The sequence below is a fragment of the Pinus tabuliformis genome, chromosome 2_1, assembly GCF_031772625.1.
Source record: "Pinus tabuliformis cultivar Carrire ecotype Pingquan chromosome 2_1, CPIR1, whole genome shotgun sequence".
In the NCBI taxonomy this organism is placed as follows: domain Eukaryota; kingdom Viridiplantae; phylum Streptophyta; class Pinopsida; order Pinales; family Pinaceae; genus Pinus; species Pinus tabuliformis.
Window position 1 is genome coordinate 311,691,458 of NC_142299.1, and position 22,803 is coordinate 311,714,260.

General features: G+C 36.9%; 2 pseudogenes; both read left to right on the forward strand.

The window, feature by feature from the left end:
* The first annotated feature begins 21,117 nt into the window (after positions 1-21,117).
* Positions 21,118-21,501, forward strand: LOC149200092 (transcription factor MYB3R-1 pseudogene; annotated as a pseudogene).
* Positions 21,502-21,658: 157 nt separating this feature from the next.
* LOC149200093 (dihydropyrimidinase pseudogene) lies at positions 21,659-22,102 on the forward strand (annotated as a pseudogene).
* The last annotated feature ends 701 nt before the right edge of the window (positions 22,103-22,803 follow it).

Consider the following 22,803-nt stretch of genomic DNA (forward strand, 5'->3'; position numbering starts at 1 on the left):
CCTGATTGTGGGGGTGCGAACGGTTCGTCAATCTGAGCTCATATGAGGGAGAACGAGCCAGTCAAAGTTTTGGTCAAAGTTGGGCTGTGGGCCAGGTTTAAGTATCCTACATTTTGACCGACCTCGAGGCATAAACCTAGCTCCCAGAATCGGTTGAAATTGCAGCCTTGTTAATTTTCCCAATGACCCCTATTTTCTAGAAGTTTAAAAATGACCCCCTCTTTATAAAAATAATTTTTTTTTATTAATATGGTGGCGGGCCACCACCCCCGCCACCCCCAAATCTATCATAACAAATTCAAAATTTGTTTGGGTCGACGGGCCATCACCCTTCTCAGCCCTTCCGCAACCTTACCAAAAAAAAATATACATATGTATTGGCTCAAGCCTACTCCAACCATTATCGCCCAAAATCATATTAAAACATCTATTAATGGGGGTGGGCACAGGCCACCTTCGGTGGACCCAACACACACCTCGATACCCCTTAACAAATTCCATAACAAAATACGGGACTAGTGGGTGTCAAACCCACCCGGCCCACGTGGCTGGCCCCCAAGCGGTCGGCCCCAAAAGGCAATGCACATTAATAGGTAACCACCATACACCATATTAACGTAGCACGGAACCGACGGCGAGGGATGGGGGCATGGGCCACCAAAAAAATGGACCCGCCGCCCCATAAAAAATTCAAAAAAAATATATGTGTGGTTTTGAATGTATTAAAAAAGGAGGGGCGGGGTTTGACCACCCGACCCCTCCTCAACAGATTGCCTTTTCTTACCAGTATGCCAAAACGAATTCTTGGTTTATCCACCCAAAAATTTACATAAACTAGATTTCTTCAGTGCACAGGTAGAGATGGAGGATCTAGGAGTGGGCACGCTTTTCGAGACAAATTAATTTTTTAATTAATTTTTAATGTAGGTGGAACTATGAATTTTGCGGGAGGGCCAAATTTCCACTTTGTCAAAATTTGACAAATTTTATATGGATTCAGCACCTCTTGATGCCACGAATGCAATGGCTCCATCCGTGTCTCCATCAGATTTTGGTATTTTTTGGCCATTTTTAGTGTGAGGATGGAACCATGATTGCTGCAAAAACAGGGAGCGGAACCATGATCCTAGCAATTTTCCTGAGGAGGTAATTTTTCTCCATGTCAGAATATAGTCAAGTTTATAGTCGTTTTTCATGGTTTTCTGTAGGGATCGCAATGGCGAAGTCAGATTCACCTTTAGAATTGCAGATTTCCAGTCCACCCATGGAGCAGAATCTTTAAGGAATCTAGGGGGAATATAAAAGATTCCTTAAGCCCCAGATTCTCAACTTCTCAGAATTCAGATTTTGGACAGTCGATTTGCATTATTCGACGCCACAAATCTGATGGTGCATTCAGATTTCTCATTCTCTCATTCTACTCTTCAACCACCTTTCTAAGTGGAATGTAGGTGTCAACATCCATGTGCGAGCAGTCATGCAATTGATGCTGTGAGATCGATGGTTCGAGCAGCTTCAGCAGTTTGACATCCACTTCTTCAGATGGCCCTTGGTTGTGAGGTATATGCAGTGTTCATGTACTTCTTTTGCTATGCATTGTGCTACATAGGTCCTTGATTGATGTTTGATGTGGGACCCTATTTCTTACTCATTTTATGATTCTTGCTTGATGTGACGCGAAATCGCCTATGTGATGTACTTGTTGTCATGATTCATCATGTTGTGTTTTGAGATCCCCTTTGTTGTATGTTGATGGGATACTCATGTGTCACCATGCATGTTTGCTTTGAAATCCCTTCTATGCCATGTTGGCGAGATGCTCATCATGCATGAGTTTTGTGTCATACTGATAGGAGTCTTTTGGTTGAGAGTTCCTGTAGTGGAACATCTCTTCGAGACACTCCTGCATGAGGGCATTTTCCTTGTATGATCGTGATATCATCTCTTGTGTACATCATCACTATTGACAACACTTAATGCAGTGGTCTACACCATCTTGACACCGGGGTCTGGAGATGTAGTCCCTCCTGGACGAACTCCGTTATCAACGGCTTATGTTTTTTATGTTGTTGATGATTGTCTTGTTCCTCTTCTTTATAGTATGCAGATGTATTCATTTATGTTCTTTTAGAAATGCAATCTAACACATCACGAAAGTAAAAGGTCTTGGAAGGGTCCTTCATCACACCTGGACCTGGATCAGCTGAGGGTAAAATCCAATTTCTATTCAAACTAACAGCAAGCACGCGATACAGAAATGTAACTGCATCAAGCCTAGAAGGGTCGGCCAAGCGTAAGTAACACAGACAATTTATACAAAACTTAACAAAATAGGCAATATTCATTGCAATCCAAGGTAGGCTATGGCCTTAACCTGTAAAACTCACTATTTGGTTGACTAATACAAATAAAATGAATATGGAAAAAGTTCGGTGAAAAATGCCGATACCCACATGGAATGGGGCAAAAACCCTCAAGGGTTTCTCAGATAAAAATGTGAAGAGGTGACAACCATTCACATTCCGGTAGTAGTGAAATCAGTAAAGCTAGGGATTGGTGCCACATGGCAGAGGAAACCACAATAAAACACTGCATATTCTCAAGATCTAAGATAATGGGAAGAGTCAAGTTTTACCAGAGAAGGGTATTGCAACAAACTAGTGTTTGTTTACCATAGGGAAACTAAAACTAGAGTGAAGGTGGAGCTATTCTTCCAGCTGAAGCATTGAGCCAAATGACTGCTAACTGTGGCTACCCAGTGGGTAGTTACCCTAAATCTGTTCAAAACAGTCTGGGTCGTGGGATGACCTCCCTTTAGATCAACGACAACAAGGATAACATATGGATGGGAGTAGTTGTGTACACCTGGAGGATGGTGTCTCAGGTTTGAGAACCATCTGAAGCCAAGGATTAAAGTTTAGAGACCAATATATTAACATGTATATGAAATGCATTTATTTTACCATTAACATAAGATGTGTTGGAACTCTCAATTAAAATAAACAATACCATATGAGGTTAAGAGTTAACCTTTAATTAATCAAATGAAATTATGCCTTAAATGATGTAGAGTTCATGTTTAATTCATGTAAAGGTGGACCTAGAGATGTGGGTTCAGCTGGGAGGGGAGACTAACAATTCTAATGCCATGTTGTTGGAGATAGTACAAAAGTTGCGGAAAAAAATGGAAAATTTGCATGGTGATAATGAATGAATGAGGCTGGAATAGGAAAGAATCTTGAAAAACCTTTCTGATAGGCAAAACCAAAGAAACCCCATACCTATCCCTGAGGGTAGGAATATAACTAAAATGTATGCTCAGAAATAAAATCGTCAAGAGATCAAGGGAGACCGAATTGAGCATGAAGAGGGGTTTGAAAATGCTTTTGGTATAAAGGGAGCTATTAGGCATTAAGTCTAATTGCAGGGAGAATTTAAAAAAATTAAACCAACTCTCTTTGATGGGGAAATGAAAGAAGTTGCGAAGGCTTGGTTAATCAATATGAATAAGTACTTTGAAATTTATGAGTACAATGATAATTTAAAAGTCAGGCTAGCCATATATCAATTGCAAGGTAAAACCGCCTTATGGTGGGAAGAGGTGAAAATTGTGAGGAACATTGATGAGCAAGAGGTAACATGGGACCATTTTTAGAAGCATTTCAAGGACAAGTACCTGACATAGAGGTTTTATGACGAAAAAGCCAAAGATTTTCATGATTTGAAACTTGGGCAACAACTTATAAATGAATACGTAACCAAATTTATGTCTCTACTGAGGTACTTCCAATAGGTTTGCAAGGAGAAGGCCAATGTGAAAATATTTGTCAGCAGCCTCCCAACGTTTATGAAAGAGAGGTTGGAATTCCACAACCCAAAAATGACAGATGAAGCTATTCGCAAAGCTCGACTTTGCTATCAACAATTGAATTCGAAAGGGGAAAGTGACAAGAATTGGATGAATAAGAAAGAACAAAAAGGTTTCCTGAACAGGAAGATGAAGGTAGCTGGAGGGAAAAACACCTTTCAGAAGCAGCAACATGGGCACCTAGGGAAAAATCAACATAAGTCTAAAGTACCGAATGAAAGAAGACAAGGTGAAGCATCCAACAAGCTTGAATCTACTCTGATACAGAAGCCACCCTTACAATGTTGGGGCTGTGGAGAGCCCCACTACTATAAAAATTGCCCTCACTGTTTTCATGCAGAGATGACATCAGACATTCAAGAAGCTTCTACAGTGGGAAATGTCGCGAGAAACATACCAAAAATTAATGCAACCTTAGATGATCACGAGTCCGAGTATCAACCTACGATGGTGGAATTTGAAGGTAAGAACACTGACCATTCTGTTTCTGTTCTGATAGACCCAGGGGCCAACTTGAGTTACATCAGTCCTAAAACTGTAGAATTGAGTTGCTTACAAACAACTAAATTTAGTAGCCCATGGTTGGTGCAACTGGCCACAGGAGCAAAAATAAGAGTCACAGCTAAAGTAGAAGACTCTCCGGTTGAGATTGCGGGGCAACAAATTAAGGTGACTCTAAATGTATTACCCCTGGGATCTTACAATGTGTTAATTGGGATGGATTGGCTGGAATACCATTGGTCTCTAGTAAACTGTAGAGACAAAACCATTAGTTTCCTCATCGAGGAAGGTGTCAAACAGGAGGTTCAGGGTATTAAATGTAACGTTAAGTTATGACCCATTACAGCTAGCTAGTTGGGCAAGTGTATTCAGAAGTCCTATCAGAGTTATGCAGTACAAGTTGGCTACAACAATTCCAAAGATAAATTGAGCACATTGGGAAACATACTAACGATTTATGAATTCAGTGATGTTTTCCATAAGATATTCCCGACTTACCTCCGAAAAGAGATTGATTTTACGATTAAATTAATTTTGGGTGCTATTACAGTTTCAAAAGCTCCCTATCGAATGAGTATACCATAATTAACCGAACTCAAAATGAAGTTGTAGGAATTACTTGAAAAAGGATACATTCGCCCAAGTGTGTCACCTTGGGGAGCTTTGGTGTTGTTTGTAGGGAAAAATGACAGTACCCTTAGGTTATGTATTGATTATCAACAGTTGAACAAATTAACTGCTAAGACTAGGTACCCGTTACCTAGAATCGATGATTTGTTCGACCAAGTAAAGGGAGTCACTATATTTTCTAAAATTGATTTGCGATCGGGATATCATCAGATAAGGATCAAAGATGAGGATATTTTCAAGACAACATTCAAAACCCGTTATGGTCATTATGAATTTGTCGTTCTGTCATTCAGACTTACCAATGCCCCTGCAATTTTTATGAGCTTAATGCATAAAATATTTCATCCTTACTTGGATAAATTTGTTTTGATTTTTATTGATGACATATTAATTTATTTGAAGAGTATAGAGGAACACAAGGAGCATTTACAGATAGTGCTGCAAACATTAAGGGAAAATAAATTTTATGCTAAATATAGTAAATGCGATTTTTACAAAGACCAGATTCAATATCTGGGACATGTCATTTTTGTAGAAGGCATAGCAGTGGATCCTGAGATCAACACTATTATGCAAGGGCTTGTTCCTAAGAATGCAGTGGAAATTTGGTTGTTCATGAGACTGATTTGTTATTATCGACGTTTTATTGAAGGTTTTTCCTGAATTACCTATCCCATAACCTCCTTACAAAAGAAGGGGAAGGCGTTCAGGTGGTCAACAGACTGTCAAGCTAGATTTGACTATTTGAAACAATTATTAATGACAACCCCAATACTAAAAGTTTTCGATCCTAAGAAAGAATTCACAGTGTGCACTAATGCATGTAAAGAGGGGGTCGGAGGGGTGTTGATGCAGGAAGGTAAGGTTGTTGCATATGAATCTTGCAAATTAAAGGATTACAAGCAAAGGTACTTTGCATATGATCTAGAGCTAATTGCGGTGGTTCATGCTCTTAAGGTTTGGCAACATTACTTATTGGGGAAAAGGTTTTTTTTTTCACTGACCATAGTAGTTTAACAAGTTTCTTTAAATAACCTAGCTTGAATGCATGACAAGCTAGGTGGACTGCCTTTTTAAGTGAATTTGATTTTGACATCAAACACCTGAAAGGAAAGGAAAATCGCGTTGCTAATGCTTTAAGTAGGAAACTGTACTATGTGTATGAGATTTTTTATAGTCAAGTACATACTAATTTTTCTAATAAGATAATAGAAGCTATTCGTAAGGACTCGGAGCATGAGTTATTATGGCAAGAAGCATAACAAAAGAAAAAAGCTGGGACAACAACCAATTATAGCATAGATGGAAACAACTTATTGAATTATAAGGGAAGGGTTTATGTACCCAATCAAATGACAATTAAGCAGATAATACTAGATGAGTTTCATCGAACCCCTTATGCAGCCCATCTTGGGTATCATAAACTGTTTTCTGTGTTAAGAAAAGGATACTTTTGGCCTGGTATGAGAAAATATATTGCTCAATACCTATCCAAGTGCCTCAAATGTCAGCAAGTTAAAGTTGAACATCAACACCCAACAAGACTAATCCATCCATTACCCATTCTAGAGTGGAAACATGATATTATTACAATGGATTTTATAGTCAGCTTACCCAAATCTAAGAAACAAAATGACTCCATTATGGTAGTTGTGGATTAATTAAGACCATCCACTTTATTCTCATGAAATCTACCTACCAAACTATAAAAATTGCTGATATTTTCATGAGGGAAATATTTAGATTACATGGCATGCAAAGAGTAATAATCTCAGATAGAGATGTGAAGTTTACATCTGCATTTTGAAGAGCCCATTTTACTGGAATTAGTACTCAAATCCAGTTTAGCACAACATACCATCCTCAAACCAATGGTCAAATAGAACATGTTAATCAAATGCTTGAGGAAATGTTATAGATGTATGTAATGCAACAACCAACCAAATGGGAGGAGTACCTCCACCTGCTTGAGATTGCTTACAATAATAGTTATCATGAGTCCTTGAAAATGAGCCCTCTCGATGTACTATACGGAAAAAAGTGTAGGACATCTGCGAATTGGAGTAGCCCGAAGGATAAATTAATTTTGGGACCCGAAATGTTGATACAGATGGAACAAACTGTAAAAAGGGTCCGTTAGAACCTAAAAGATGCTCACGATCGACAAAAAACATATGCAGAAAAAAGAAGAAATTTCAGAGAGTTTCATGTTGGGGACCATGTATATGTGCGGATCAAACCAAGGAAAAACACCTTGAAATGGGGAAGTTGTGCAAAATTAACACCCTGATTTTATGGACCCTTCCAAATTTTAGAAAGAGTAGGACCAATTAAAATAATACATATATGATTCTAGGCACATTATTAATTGGAAGGACATAGAGGTAACATAAAATGGTTATTTTATGTATGCATATGTGATTTCAGTTTTAAAGAAAATATAAACTAATGGTGGATCATGTGATGATCAGGTCGAACCAAATGAATAATTTATGGTAGAACCCCTGCATATTCTCGGGGAGAGAGAAACAATGCTATGGAAATGAGCCATTACCTAGGTTAAAGTGCAATGGAAGCACTTTAGTTTGGAAGAGGTCACCCGGGAAGATGAGAAATTCATACAACAAGCATATCTAGGCCTATTTCAGAGACATGAATAAAACACCAGGGACGGTGTTCCGCACCAGGAGGGGAAGATGTAACACCCTCAGATTTGGAAGTAATTTTTGTAATTACTGTTATTTACTTTTGGTTTTAACTTGAGGAAAATAGTTTGCAAACTAAACTTGATAACAAAATGTTGTTATTTGTTTAATAAATAAAACAAATAAAGAAAAAACTTGTTGAGAAGATGGCCTATGGATGAGGGCTCAATAACTACATTTGATAACTTCCATACATTTGGGTAGTTATCTCCTTTCATTCTTGACCGTGGAGATAAAATATCTCAAGAGGGAAAAGAATGGGTTAGCCACCAGGAGGAGGCAGAACCACCTTATGAAAGAGAGATTGAAAGTAAATACTGCCAGGAGTGTTGTCTTGAGCTGGATGGGAGCGAGTGGAAACTCTCCAATAATATTAGGAATATGATACTCTAGACTAGGCTGAAAGGGCCTTAAGGTCTGCGAATAACCTGTAAAGGTGCAGGAGACTAGTTGTGTGGAAGTGGAAGCTATGGGGGAATTTGGAAATGATTGCTAGTTCCATTGGAAGGGAGGAACAATCACATTCTGAATTCGTCTTCTTGACCAGTTGTGAATAATACAGATAAGTAACTAAAACTTACTGGTAGTGCTTTTTAATAACTTATTAAAGTTGTGAAATTTGATTAGACAAGATCATCAGAAATCACAAGTAAATTATTTTATGACAGAAAAGTAAAGGGTTTTCTTTATAAAAATTATAAGAATCTTCCAATAAGAGTATTTTATATTCAATTATGCCAATATGAATGATATGTTGTTATAATGAAACTGTAAAGAAAATATATATTATTTTAATATTCTTATTCGACAATGATTTGGGTTAGAAGGGTCAATACCCTGAATGAAATTGCATAAAATCTATCTGAGAATTCAGATATGCAGAAGAATCGAGTACATAATCCCAGAGCCCATAGAAAATCATTGAACTTGACAACCCGACCTATTAATTGAAAGCATAACTTGAATACAAATAGCATAAATATTGAGTATGAGAAGAATGATTAACAGTAGCAATAAGTTGGCTACTGTTTACATTCCATACACTGGAAAAGTTAACGAATCAAATGAGGATTTTGGGCAGAGCCTTAATTGTATACACAACAAATGGTTAAGAACAATATTTCCAATATACAACCAGAGCACAGATATAGAAAAACTGTAAATACGAGACCAATTCTAGATGAGGGTAATTAATTCATATCCATAGACAAACCACTGAAGGCCAATATATGTGCTCATGGTAAGTAAAGAACGAGAAAATGTTTTGTACCTCTTAAGCTTAAAAATAAGTCATCGTAACTCAATATTTAATTGAAATAAAACCCGTCTCTATACAGTCGAGAACTGGAAAGAAATGTTAATCAATGTAATAAAAATTATTATCCAATCACAACTTTGGAAACTTTTGCCTCGATGTCGAGGGTAAAATCCAATTTCTATTTAAACTAACAATAAGCACGCAATGCAGAAATGTAATCGCATTAAGCCCAGAAGGGTTGACCAAGCGTAAGTAACACAAACATTTTATACAAAACTTAACAAAATAGGTAATATCCATTGTAGTCAAAGGTAGGCCGTGGTCTTAACCTGTAAAACTCACTATTTGGTTGAGTGATACAAAGAAAATAAAAATGGAAACAGTTCAGTGAAAACCGCCCATACCCAAATGGAATGGGGCAAAACCCCTCAAGGGTTTCTCAAATAAAACTCATCAAAGAGCAGGGAAACTTTCTCAATATTTAGAGGAGCTTAGGGCATTTTCTGGTCAACCTGTATTTGAAGGGTATGAGTACCAGATGATAACCTTGGAACTGACCTCCTTGGAAGCCGCACTGAAACCCTGCTCCTTTTCCTGCATGAGAAACAATACACCCAGTTAGGGTTATTAACAAATGAAAAACAAAATTAATTTGGAACGCTGAAATGGACGAAGGAAGGGTTTAGTACCTGAGCCTGCCACATAGGAAAAGGTTCTAGTTGCTGAGTCTTGATACTCCAGAAGAAAACCATGAACCAGACGGGTGTGATGAGGAAACCCTGGAAATACCAAACTTGTGAAGGAAGGGACACGAACTCTGCGCGAGCTGTCCCTCAAAAGGAAAAGTGAAGAGGTAGAAACCATTCACAGTCCTGTAGCAGTGAAATCAGTACAACTAGGGACTAGTGTTGCATGGTAGAGGAATCCACAATAAAAACTGCATATTCTCAAGATTTGAGACAATAGGAAGAGTCAAATTTTACCAGAGAAGGGTATTGCAACAACCAAGTGCTTGTTTACCATAGGGAAACTGAAACTAGAGTGAAGGCATAACTATTCTTCTAGCTGAAGCATTGAGTCAAATGGCCGTTGACCGTGGCTACCCAGTAGGTAGTTACCCCAAATCCGTTCAAAACAATTTGGGCCATGGGATGACCTCCCTTCAGATCAATGGCAACAAGTATAACACATGGATGGGAGGAATCATGTACACCTGGAGGATGGTGTCTCAAGTTCGAGAACCATCCGAAGCTAGGGATTAAATTTTAAAGAGTAATCTATTAACATTTATATGAAATGCATTTATTTTACCATTAACATAAGATGCATTGGAACTCTCAATTAAAACAAACAGTACGATATGAGGTTAAGAGTTAACCTTCAATTAATCAAATGAAATTATGCCTAAAATGATGTAGAGTTCATGTTTAATTCATGTGAAGGTCGAAGGATATATATCTATATATATATATATATATATATATATATATATATATATAAATCATGTGAAGGTCGAAGGATATATATATATATATATATATATATATATATCTTGGGGTAATGAACTTATGTGTTACACTAGGGTTCAGGTGAAATGCTGCGAGGGATACTACGTTGCAGTCAGGTTTTGGACCTCTTCTTATGCATTCAATCACCTAGGGCGAGGGGAGTCTGTGCTTCTATGCACACATGGAGTCTGTTGTGGTCTCACCTCTGACATTCTCCTACCACAAATCTTCTTTACGCAAATATATGCAACCAGTTCTCACAAGGTCCCATCAAGACTAGTTAAGCTTTGGACACAACCGTTAGTTGCGACATGGATCCTCTACAAAGGTTTGTGCCCAAACTGGGTCTTCGATGTTAGCTCTTCTACATCGAGGTCTGCAAGAGTGAATACAAAGATTTCATACTCCATCCGCTTATGCCCAAACTCCCAGATCTATTTATGGGTGGAGAGATGGGTTGCAGCCAATAATTTTTCTTCCATTGGGACAATCTATGAATCTGCACCATGGACAAGTAGTGGTCAGACACTGCATGCAAAGAAAAAGTCCATCTCCAGTAGAAAAGGGCATAGTTGGATTGAATGAGAAAAGGCCAAGATGAGCATGGTCCCATGCAACCTAGTGTTTTGGACCCAACCATCAAACGCAGAGCAAATCGACATTAGTTTAAATACGGGAAAAATTTCCAGAGGTGGTGGCAAAGGGGTAGATCCAGATCCAGAGGATTTGCATCAGGTTTTTATCAAAACTATTTTTGGGAAATCGATAATGTTATGGGTCTGGAGTACAGATCAAGTGACAGATCAGAAGAAAAATGCCCAAAATGTCATAGGTATTTCTGCTTCATTACAAAGTTTGATTTTTTCCAGGAAAGTGTTGCAGGAAGAGATCCATTTGAAAGACTATGGTATTTAAAGGAACTCTACCATTATCCAAAATCTACAAATATGAGGAGGTGCCCCGGGAGCAAGCACATTAGCCAGATAAACATCAACAGACAAGGGTTAGGCTTCCTTCAAAGACATATTAAGAGGGAAAGCTGACACTCAGGACAAACAAATCCCAAATATGATAATCCCAGGATTGTACATAGTAGAAAAGAGGGAAAAAGCTCCAAATATGTCCATAGAATTACCAGAAGTAAGTGGTCTCTTCAATACTTTACAAGCAAAAGCTATCATTTGTCGATTTAATGGTTTCTGGCTAAATCTGAAGATCTAAGTGAGTGGATCTACCTTAACTGGACCAGAGACTGTGATATTTATCTGTGTGCAAAAGGTTTTTTTGTGGTTCAGTTTGATACCCAAAAAGATTACAATCATGTCATAAATGACGGACCATGGTTCTGGGGAAGGGCGGGTCTCTTCGTAACCCCATGGTTCCCTGGTTTTGATGCAAACTCAATGGTGGTTACAAAAATGTCGATTGGGTAAGGCTACATAATCTCCCACTACCTTTTTGGCACCATCTGGTCCTAGAAGGCATCGAAAACTCTTTTGGAAGGTTCCTAAAGCTAGATCGAGAAATAATGGACAAAGGGATCTTCACTTTTGCCCGTATTTGTGTGGAGATGGACTTAAGCAAAGGCCTTCCAGATTGTATTCATTTGACACACAAAGATTTTAAGTGGACATAGTGGTTAGATTTTGAAAACACTTCCTTTAGATGCAGGGTTTTCCATCAAATAGGGCACTTACAAAACACATGCAAACAACTAAAGAAAAAACAAAGAAGAGACTGCAAAAACAAAAAGGATGGCAATTTCCAGAACCCCCATTATCAGATGATGAGGATGAATAAATGGATGAAACCAAACAACAACTAGAGACAAGAAAACAACAAGGCTCTCAAGAGGAGGGAGAAGAAAAGGAGGAAGAAAAAAACAAACAAGAAGAGAATCCAAATAACTCAATAACAGTTCCGACCCTTGAAAACCAATTAGAGAAAAAAACAACATTCAAGGCACAGGTGGAGTTAAGCAATCTCATGTATCTGAAAGCTCTGACTTAGATAAAGAAGTTCCAAACATATCCAGAAATAATGAGCTAGCAATTGTCTCTACTACTCCATCACTTGGGGTCTCACAAAAAGTTCAAAAGAAAATTCCAGTTTATCTGACAATCTGTTTATTTTTTATTTTATTTTTTGGTAGATTTGCTACTACGTGTGTGTCTTGTGCATACACGAGTCCCTCTGGACAATTCATAAATGCTTTATGTATCTACTCAATGTAACTTTTCATTTTTATTAATAGAAAATCACTGATTTTTTCTTTGGAAAAAAAGCACACATAAGCAAATATTATAAAAAATAATTAAACACAATTTAATAAAACAAAACATGAAATTAAATAAAACATATTAATAAAAATTAGTAACCTAAATATATAACATTATTTATGATAGAAAAATATGATAAAATAAACAATCAAATTAATAATAAAATATTAATTTATCAACAACAATTTAATTTATCTGGTCCTCATGATGAACCACACTTGTTGCTTCGAAACATGTCAGGCAAAAAAATTCTCTCATGTGATTTCTACCGAAAGACTTTGTTTAATTTAAAATAATTTTAGAAATTAATAATAGTACACATAAGCAAATATTATAAAAAATAACTAAACACAATTTAATATAACAAACTATGAAATTAAATAAAACATATTAATAAAAATTAATACCTAAATATATAGAAAAATATGATAAAATAAACAATCAAATTAACAATAAAATATTAATAAGAAAAATTAATAACTGAAATATAAATAGAAAACCATATCATTAACCAATGTGAAATGTTGCTAAAATAATGTGAAATAATTAAAAATAGAAATAAAATAAATTAAACCATATCATTAATGAATGTGGAAAGTTGCTAAAATAATGTTGGTAATTAAAAATCTAAAATAATGTTGGTAATTGACACTATTAATAATAATATTATTTGTTAAAGTGGAAAATATTATTATTCATATACTATTAATATAATAAAAGATAAAACAATATAAATAAAATAATTAAAATTTTAATATAATTACAGGAAAATAATCTTAAAAAAATTAAAAAAACCAATCTAAATAAAAATACTGGAGAGTAAGTATAAGCTTAGTAAAAAGTAAAGGCATTGAAGAGAACATAAATTTCCACATCAACAACCACTGTTGTGAATCACTAACAAGCTTTGACAATAGTTAAGAAAGGACGATTTTGACAATCTCAGTAGCAATGTGACAAAAAAATGAGAAGAAATTTTAAACATGAACCAATGACAAGAACATAGAGTTTAGTAACATTGAAAGAAATAACAATAACAATAACAACACATTCCACAACAAAATCCAAGTCTCAACACTCGACCAAAACATAATTATTTGATAACGACCTCTTCCAAAACACAACCAGAGCGCTGGCAAAAGCAAAGCCAATTTAAATCAACAAGATAATGATCATGATACTTCACGCTTTCAAGCCAGTTCCTTCTCATTTTCCTCCCTGATTCTCTTTGATGCAAATGATAAAGTATTGAACATCTGATTTCATTCCACTCAAAACAAGAATATGCTCATTGACAAAATCAAGATGGAAGCCATGTCTTTTATCAAACCTCGCACAAATAAAGGTAACAAAACTAATGGTTTTCATAATAGAATTAATAGCTTTGATGTAATAATTAGCATCATTGCTCTCCATATCTGTGAATCATTGACAAAAAGATACAATTAAAATTAGTACATTTAAAAAGAAAAAATTAGCAGAAATAAAACTATTGATTTATGATTTTGGTTATTTCATATTCAGACATAAATATAACTTGATTCAAAAGAACGAGAGAAAAAAACGCAAACAACTACAGTTCAAGTAATCAAACAACAATTTCTCTGAAATAGTCAATTTACTTACTTCAGTAATCAACAATTGTATTGAAATCAACAACAAGAAAAACAAAGAACTTATGAAGGTGCATACAAATAATTGCAAAAAAAATAACAACTAAAGAGAAGTAATCTTCTTTTTTCTTAAACACATGCATACAAATAATTGGAACCAAGAAGAAAAAATACAAAAAAAGAATTCATGAATAGTAAACTGTATTCAAGATAAATACCCCAAAAATGATATTGACTTTAATCACTCCTCTTTCTTTCTAAGTGTAACATATGCACTATATTTCATTTTTGCATAACGTTGAAAAGAAAAAGGTGGTGAAATCCACAAACCATCTATTGATTTCACTCTCGATATAGCTGTAAATGTTAGACCCTGCCTCTCTTTGTCTCCAATATCTACAATGGCTCGTTGCAATGTCATCCCCTGTGATTTGTGTGTTGTCAATGCCCATGTAACACATGCACTATATTTCATTTTTGCATAACATTGAAAAGAAAAAGGTGGTGAAATCCACAAACCATCTATTGATTTCACTCTCGATATAGCTGTAAATGTCAGACCTTACCTCTCTCTGTCTCCAATATCTACAATGGCTTGTTGCAAAGTCATCCCCTATGATTTGTGTATTGTCAATGCCCATGCCATTTTCAAAGGCATTTGTCTCATATTCCCCCTAAGAACAAGCGAAATCGGTACAAGAATTGGATAGTCCTTATCAAATGGAACACCACAATACTTTTCAAACATAACTGTAACAAATTGTGGAAGTTGTGGCAGCTTTGAACTAGGCGCAAAGAAAATATTTTCAATATATCCAAGTGCACCATTAACTAGATCAATTTCAACCCACAAATTACACGTTAAAATCACACGCTCTCCATGACATAGCAGTACTTCACGCTCCAACATATCATCATCACTATCACTTATTTATGTTCTTCTACTGCTTTTTGCAACACATCTCAAAATAGGAGAATTTAACGCTTTAAGAAAATTTTGACATTGCAAATTGACGAGATTATTTGTCGCAAATAAGTGAACAGAAGAATCAAACAAATTCCTTTCTTGTCTATCCAAGAAACTATCAATGCCTTCATAAGAATATCCAAATAAACAAGAAAAGGATATGCATCTCTAATATTGGTTAAAATATTGCGAAAATATGCTTGTCTCATATCATCTCCTTACTACCTATAATTTTTTTCCAGAACCACTACAATGTTGAAGCTTTCCCACAAAACTTTCCCAACTGTTCTACTTGCATATAAGGGTTTATCCTTAATAGGAGGTAGTTGGGCAAGGTAACCTACAAGAATGATGGACCTACCACCAAAAGGACAATCCTTGCTTTAAGAAAAGGCTTCTCACAAACGAGAATCTATTTGTAAGAATAGCCTTGGACCTATACAACTCATCTCATCAATTAATATATATTGAATGTGCCTCATTCATTCTTGGAACATTGCCAAATCCTGTCCACACAATGGTTTCATATCTTTTATAGGAATTTTTAAAGCAAAATGTATTGTTTTCCCACGAATGTGAAAAGCAGCAATACCAGTTGGAGCAAGCAATAAAAAAGGACTTTTTCCATTCATTGTTGAACTATAAAGAGCATGAGAAATACACCCAATGAGAGAATACTTCCATGTTCCAGGAGTACCTGGAAAAATCATTTTCACAGCACCATCATTTTCACCATTAGCAAAGTGTCAAAAAATAATTTCAAAAGAAGCTAGTTGTTTTTCTGATAGAGAGGAAGGCAAAAAATATGTGTCCCTAAAAAACCCACAATTCAAAACACCTGCAGAATGCGCATCTTTTACAAAATTGACCCCTTCTAAAAATCATTTGAGACCATCATTTCCTGTCAATTATAATCAACATCAAAGTCCCTTCTACCAATATTATCAAGGTCTGAAATGTTTACACAACTTGGAGGAACTAACTGAGAAAACACTTGCCACTCTTCAAAATCTTGATCAAAATGTTCTTTATGTATAAGCAACTCCACATCCTCTTCATCACCTTCATTTAGAAAAGGGCCTTGATCAACATGCCATGCACGATATATCCAATTCCTTCAATTCTCAACAATACTTTCAGTAGACAACCCAAAATTTGAACCAACGTCACGAAACGAGTTTTATAAAAGCAACTCACTCCAACAAAAAGTTTCAAACTTTCCGACTCCTCATCAGGAAAAACATAAAACCATGGCCAAACACGAATGATATCATGCTTATTTCTCTTGCCTACGCTTCTCCTCCAAACTCCATGATCTTGTTGTATCTATCAAGCATAAATGTTCCAAAAAATACAGGTCCACTTTGATAAACCTACATGAAATTGTTTCTGCACAAAACTTCATCAGAATGTAGTGAAACCCATTGGTACACTTCCTTGCCAACATTCAAGGATAAAGTTTTTTGACTACATAAAACATGAGGCATCTTTAACAACAAATGGTACATCTCTTGAGCTCCAACATCATGCTCAACAAGGAACCTTCTATACACAAATAATACAAGAGCCTCAAACCCACTCCCACCAACAACTCTCGTCAACATTTGGTGATAAATTTCCAATTTTCTCTTTGCCTTTGAAGCATATTTTGCAATATACATCAAAACCTGATGTCGAGAAAGAATTGGATGACAATCAACATTTGCTCACCACATTGTTAAAACGTCAACATTGTGAACATTTAAACAATCATCATTTTGTGTTGGTTCATATTTTTTTCTCCCTTTTTCATCTATCCACAATGTTGACTATGCACGAACCTTCCATGGATCATGATAGCGACATGAAAGAACAAACCCTTTTTAAATTAAATAAGAATCAACACTGCATTTTGTATGCCTTTGGACACGGTTAATTAAACGCTCATAATCTTCTTCAGAATTGCAAGAAAAAAATTGTTCACTGTTCAAAAGACATGGATCATCATTTAAAGTTCAAGGGATCATGACATTTCGACGATGTATGTCACGCGGATTCCACGTTATAATATATTTGTCAAAGTACCACTTTTATATGCTAACAATAGTCACATTGGATGAATCTAATGTTTCCATATCTGGTGCTTCAGGAAACCACAAAAGACTGTGGATGTGGGCGAAACTTCTATGCTGCCACTTGCACCTAACAAGATTAAAAACATGCAGTTAAAATATACTAAGAAATCATAAGAACATACATTTTCCTTCAAATCATTATAAAATTGTCGAAAAGGAATGTTATGAAACCAACTCACAAAAAGATAGAAAAGAGAGATCCACGCCTTAGAATTCAGCCTCTTCGAGGGGGAAACTTCCTTTACATTACATAAATGAACAATTCTTGGATGATACAAATGACAAAACCTCCTTTCTATATATAGGAGTCTAAGGAGTCACAATATAATCCAGCCGACCTAACAATAATAATATAAAGCCACAAAAATAACAATAGAGAGATTCTATGGGGCACAGAAATAACAATATGGGGGTAATAGGGGCACAACAATATAAATAAGGGGTATAACTACAATAGTAATGGGGTAATCACTAGTATTATAGTGACCCAACATGCCCCTCTCCTTCAAAAAAGTGTTGTCCTCAACGCTTGAGTAGTTCTGGATACTTCTGCATAAAATTCTCATCCTCCCATGTGGAATCTTCAGCGGATAAGTTCTTCCACTTGATAAGATACTCTGAAATTGATCGATTTCGAAGCTGTCGAGTTCTTGTTTCTGTGACTGCTTCCGGTTCCAATATAATTTTTCCTTCCTCGTCAAGTTTTGGCAATATTGTTTGAATTGGGAGCTTGTCACCTATAACCTTCTTTAAACATGAAACATGGAAAACTGGGTGCAATCGAGAAGCTGTAGGAAGCTCCAATTTGTATGCCATAGTACCAATCTTTTGCAACACCTTGTACGGACCATAATACTTTGGTGATAATTTATTATCCTTCTTAGCTTGCTTTAGGGACATTTGCTTATATGGTTGTAGCCGTAGGAATACCCAATCACCTACATCAAAACTTCTTTCACTGCGATGTTGATCTGCCTGTTGTTTCATTCTATTTTGTGCCAACACGAGGTTATCCTTTAAGAGTTGGAGGACTTGTTGTTGATGTTCGATGTGATGTTCCACTGCCTGAACCTTAGAATTTTCTCTTAAATATGATGTGATGGATGGTGGTTGATACCCATAAAGTGCCATAAATGGGGTCATTTTTGTTGTTGTATGGAAGGAAGTGTTATACCACCATTCAGCCAGAGGCAAGCATTTGACCCATTGTGTCTGTTTATCAGATACAAAGCAACGAAGATATCCTTCCAAACATTTGTTTACTATCTCAGTTTGCCCATCAGATTGAGGATGATAAGATGAGCTATGAGCTAACTGAGTACCAAGACAAGAAAATAATTCTGTCCAAAAATTTCCAGTGAAAATGGGATCTCTGTCACTTACAATAATCTTTGGGTTTCCATGTAGCTTTTGAACTGTTTCCATAAATGCAGTAGAAACTGTAATGGCTTTATATGGATGTGATAATGCACAAAAGTGTGCATACTTGGTAAGTCTGTCAACTACCACCATGATGACACTCTTCCCCTCAGACTTGGGTAAACCTGTGATAAAATCCATTGAAACCTCCTCCCAATGTTGGCTTGGAATGGATAAAGGTTGTAATAGACCCGGTGTCTTAATTGTTTCAACTTTATTTTGCTGGCAAACCAAACATTCCGCCACAAACTTTTGAATATCTGATTTAAGGCCATCCCAAAAAAATTCCTTCTTAACCCTGTGGTAAGTTTTTAAAAATCCTGAGTGCCCTCCTAAGGGAGAAGTGTGCAATTCCATAAGAATCTTTTGTTTTAGCTGGGAATTCTTACAGAGGTATAAGCGATCTTTGTACCATAACGAATCATTTTGCCAGCTAAATGTATCAGAAGTACTGGAATCTTGTTGTAGCTTTCGAATAAGTGCCCACACTTCTTCGTCGTTCTTCCATTCCTCCCTTGCTTCGTTTATCCAATCTGGTTGGATAATAGAAATGGCACACAACAATGCTTCCACATCCTCATCCTTTCTTGAAAGTGCATCTGCCACCACATTTTGCTTCCCTTTTTTGTAGATGATTTCAAAGTCATAACCCAACATCTTTGTGACCCACTTTTGTTGCTCTTCAGAGGATAATCTTTGTTCTAAAAAGTATTTAAGGCTATCATGATCCGTTTTTACCTTGAAGTGTCTTCCCATTAGGTAGGGTCGCCATTTCTTAAGTGCATGGAGTATTGCCAACATTTCCTTCTCATAAATAGCTTTGCTTAAAAACTTTCCCTTGTTTGGACGACTTTCAAAAGCAATGGGTCTTTCATCTTGCATTAGAACAGCACCAATTCCATTTCCTGAAGCATCACATTCCACAATAAAGGTTTTTGTGAAGTCCGGCGTAGCTAAGACCGGTGCTTGGCACATTGCCTCTTTAAGATGTTCAAAGGCCTTTGTTGCTTCCGGAGTCCATGAAAATGAATCTTTCTTCAATAATGTTGTTAGAGGTGCTGCTATTCTCCCATAATTCTTAACAAACTTGCGATAATACCCTGTCAACCCAAGAAATCCTCGCAGATGTTTTATGGATGTGGGGATTTTCCATTCCTTAATGGCTTTAATTTTGCTAGGGTCTACCTTAACTCCTTCATGAGATACAATATGACCCAAATATTCCACCTCCTGGACTCCAAAGAAACATTTGGATCTTTTTGCATATAATTGTTTCTCCTCCAATAGTTGTAGCACCCTGTCAACATGTTCAACATGATCCTTCAAGACTTGCTGTAGATTAGTATATCATCAAAAAATACTAACACAAATTTTCTAAGGAATGGTTTGAAAATTGAATTCATCAAACCTTGAAATGTTGAAGGTGCATTGGTAAGGCCAAAAGGCATGACCAAAAATTCATAATGACCCTCATGAGTTCTAAATGCCGTTTTCGGAATGTCTTCAATCTTCATTCTGATTTGATGATATCCCGAACGAAGATCCAACTTGGTAAAGTAAATTGATCCATGCAATTCATCCAATAATTCATCAATAACAGGAATGGGGAACTTATCTTTAATAGTGAGCTTGTTGAGCTCCCTATAATCCGGACACATGCAACATGATCCATCCTTCTTGTGCACCAATACTACTGGAGCTGAGAAAGAACTTTGACTTGGTTGAATTATACCAGCCTCTAGCATTTCTGCAACCATACGTTCAATTTCACTTTTTTGGGCATAGGGATATTGGTACGGCCTGATGTTTGGAGGAACACTTCCTGGAATCAGATGAATAGCATGATCATGATCACGCATAGGTGGTGTTATCACTGAAAATTCTAATGCCAAAATTTCTCAGACTAGCTTGAGGACAAAGCACATAAATCCTTTTATCAGATTCGCAGCGCAACATGTTTTAGGTGATTTCGTAGCGCATAATTCATATTGCGCTACGAAATTTGGAATTTGCTTGAATCCATAGCCAATATTTCACAACCGACAAAGCACCATATCAGAAAGTCTACCTAGTAATTCTATTGGGTTTTTCTTTGGATCAACACCACCAGACAACCATGGGGAACAATGGCATCCTCAAAGCTTGCATCTTCTCCTCATGGATCATGTCTTGGCAGTGGCAGTTTTGCTGGAAGTAATTCACCATCCTTTTCATCCTTTTCAGCATCCAAGTCATGAACTTTTGTGTCAGTAAGTATGGGTGAAAAAAGTGGTCTGAGATTGCAAAGCATTGGAAGATACCGTGAAAGGTGGCACAACCATCTAAATCCAGCAATAAATAAAGATGCCTGGAGCTTAGAGGAAGAGTTGTCACTCATTCGTGCTCACCAAATATATGGGAACAAATGGGCTGAATTGGCCAAGTTTCTACCAGGAGGGACAGACAATGCGATAAAGAATCATTGGAACAGCTCAATAAAAAAGAAGCTGGATTCATATCTGGCATCTGGTCTTGTGAAACAGTTTCCTGGTTTGACTGTTCCAAAGCCTACAATAGGGTCTGCCTCCTCAACAGGAGGGTCATTTAATGAAGTTCAAGGAGGAGCAGATTTGGAAGAAATATCTGAATGTAGTCAATAATCAACTTCTTCTCGTTGTCATTTATCTGGCTCAACTGTGGGGTCTTCTTCATCATCTGTGCAAGTGGGACTTGAAAGATCAGAAATGTGAAAGGATCCATGCAGACCTAATGTAAGAGAAGCTGTGAATATATGTCAAAAGGCTGGTGAAGGTTCGCATGGTGACTGGTGATAACATTTACACAGCAAAAGCTCTTTCCAGGCCTTCAATGCTGGAAGGTGAGGCAACTGCTAGAGCCATCCGGTTTGTCAACACACCCCTGTATGTTGTCCATGTGATGAGCATTGATGCCCTTGATGAAATTGTTAGGGCTCGTAAATCCGGTCAAAGGGTAATAGGAGAGCCAGTAGTTTCTGGTTTAGTCCTCGATGATTCTAAACTTTGGGATCCTGACTTCAGGATTGTTGCCCAATACGTGATGAGCCCACCAATAAGGTCGTCTGGACACAACCAAGCCCTTCAGGCTGCTCTTTCAACAGGGCTTTTACAGTTGGTAGGAACAGATCACTGCTCATTCAACTCAACACAAAAAGAAGCCGGGTTAAATGATTTTCGAAAAATTCCAAACGGTGTAAATGGCATTGAAGAAAGGATGCACTGAATTTGGGATAAAATGGTGAACTCTGGTCAAATATCAGTCATGGATTATGTTCGTATCACTAGCACAGAGTTGAATCGAGCTTAATAAAACCTCTGCATATTTTGTGTGAAGTTCTGTGCAAAGGCCTTAAGATGCCAGACGAAGCCTCAGAACGGTATGCTATCATTGAAGGTAGAAATTTTCGCAGCTATACTGAGGAAAGGAGGTCATGTCGTGGTATAGAGATTCCAGATGTTGCCCATGTGATAAATTTTGACATGCCTTCAAACATTGAGATGTACACACATCGAGTTGGGCGTACTGGACGTGCTGGCAAGACCGGGGTGACAACAACGGCACCCCTTACAGATGACAGCTGGCGGATAAAGATCCTCACTAGTCAATGAGCATGATATGGAAAGCGGACAATTTATGGCTACCTTGCCAAACCATCAGATATGATCCGGATTAAGCCATCCATAAGTAAATTGTCAATTGAGAGCTACATGAAAAAGGTCTTGGAACCCATGAAGAGGAGACACAAGTTCATCTATATGATCAGTTAGTGTGAGATGATAAATGCTTTATTTAGTTCGACTGATGAAGGAAAGATTCACCAATCAAATTGAATTAGAAGAAGGTGAACTAGTTGAGCAGAGTTGGGAATGTTGGTCAGATGATCCAAATCATGGCCAAAAGACTGCAATTGATATTAACAAGGA